General features: G+C 43.1%; 1 non-coding gene across 1 annotated transcript; it reads left to right on the forward strand.

Moving 5' to 3' along the window:
* Positions 1-833: 833 nt before the first annotated feature.
* On the forward strand, positions 834-940 carry LOC145049028 (small nucleolar RNA R71). The gene has a single exon (XR_013683149.1). It is a non-coding gene; the product is annotated as a small nucleolar RNA R71 (small nucleolar RNA).
* The last annotated feature ends 945 nt before the right edge of the window (positions 941-1,885 follow it).

Raw genomic sequence — 1,885 nt, forward strand, 5'->3', positions numbered from 1 at the left:
CTCGACTCTTCTGTTGTTTCTGCTTGCACCTTAGTTGAAGCCTTCTCTGCAGGGGTCATAGGAGTAAATTTTTTTCCATAACTAGAGGTTATAACATTCACATTCTCCATTCTTGGATTATTTTCGGTTTTACTCGGAAGTTCTCCCGGTCTTCTCTCGTTCACTTGATGTGCAAGTTGTCCTAGAAACACTCAATGTTGAGAATAAATGCCTACTGATTCCTTAATAGATTTCTGGTCTCTTGTATTGCAGCATCATGATCATTGTGTCTTTTCTCGGACGCGGCTATGAATCTTGTGAACATCTCTTCTAAGTCGGCTCTCTTTTGCACAACCAGTTCTTCCTTTTGATAGAAACCCCTCTCCTTCTGCTTGTATATCTCTTCCTTTGCCCTTTTATATTCTTCGTACGGGAGCCATTCCTTCTTGGGTTTTGGCCAATTCTCGTCGTATTTGTCCCCACTTGAGTAGAACACTTGCGCCTTCTTGTTTCCATTTTCATCCAAGTCACAATCCTTCATGAGATGAGGCCCTCTACAGTTCTCGCATCCAACTCGAATAACATGGATTGTTTGATCCATTTTTGTCATCCTTCTATCTAAACTATCGAGCTTAGCCATCACCGCCGCCATGCCATCATTGGCCGAGTTCACTACCCCCCGACTCACTTCATTTCTTGGATTGTGGTATTCTCTAGAATGCTTAGAGAATTCTTCGATTAATTCCTTGATTACCGGGGGCGCCTTCTTTATGAGTTGGCCTTGCGAGTCGAGCAATTGCCTTGTGGTGACATTGACTCCATCATAGAAAATGGAGACCTCTTGTTGGCTATTAAGGTCATGGTGTGGGCAATTTCTGAGAAGTCCTTTGTACCTTTCCCAAGCCTCATAAAGAGACTCTCCGGGTTGTTGCTCGAAGTTGGCAATGAACTCTATGAACTCTTCTTTCATTTTAGCCCATGTGGTGACCAACCCGGGAGGAAGTGACTTGAGCCAATCCTTTGCAGCACCCTTGAATGTGACTGGAAGCATGCGAAGTAGCTGGGTCTCGCGTGGCACATTTGGTACATTGAAGTAGTCAGCCACATCATTTACTTCATCCAAGTGCTTGTAGGCGTCTTCATGGTCTTTTCCATAAAAGGGAATCTCCTTGAGTTGAGCGAGGATATGACCCTTAAGCTCAAAAGTAGCAGTTGCAGGAATTTCGGGCAGCACAAGTCCCGGGCCAGTGTCATCGCGCATCCTCTTCTACCATTACCCCATGGGGACTTCATCGATATTAGCCACGATAGCTAAATCGTCCTCAAAATCGGATTCGTGCTCGTATGTAGGTTCTTCTTCTTCCTCGGTCTCGTACTCGGTGTCTTCCTTAATCGGGTCTTCGATTGTCAAAGAGGCGCTGGATGCTCCTGATTTGCTGCTCTTCTTTTTGCTGAAAACGAACTTGAGGTTCTTTAGTGGCGAATTCTTTGAAGAAGCGGATTCTCCAACGGCTTTTCCTTTGCTCCTCCTTAGTGTGGATTCTGGGTCTTCGAGAGGAGGGACCAAAGGTGTATCAGATGCTCGGGTCATGAAACAACTGCAAACAAAACAAAAAATAAAACGCATAAAAAGAACAAAAATAAAATAAAAATTAAAACTGTGAACAGCGATGGACTCGCCGAGTCAGAACGAGTGCACTCGGCGAGTTCAAGGCAAAAACAGAAAAACTTTCTAATTACTAATTAAAACGGATTTTTATTAAAACTTATACTAATTACAAAATTACCTAAGAATTAACTTTGTGTAAGATAAATCCCACACAAAGGATCGATTAAACTATAAATTAGTGCTAATTTAGAACCGTTCCCCGACAACGGCGCCAAAAACTTGATGTGTGAAAACCAA

The sequence above is a fragment of the Lactuca serriola genome, chromosome 4, assembly GCF_051521515.1.
Source record: "Lactuca serriola cultivar US96UC23 chromosome 4, Lser_US96UC23_V15, whole genome shotgun sequence".
Lineage (NCBI taxonomy): Eukaryota > Viridiplantae > Streptophyta > Magnoliopsida > Asterales > Asteraceae > Lactuca > Lactuca serriola.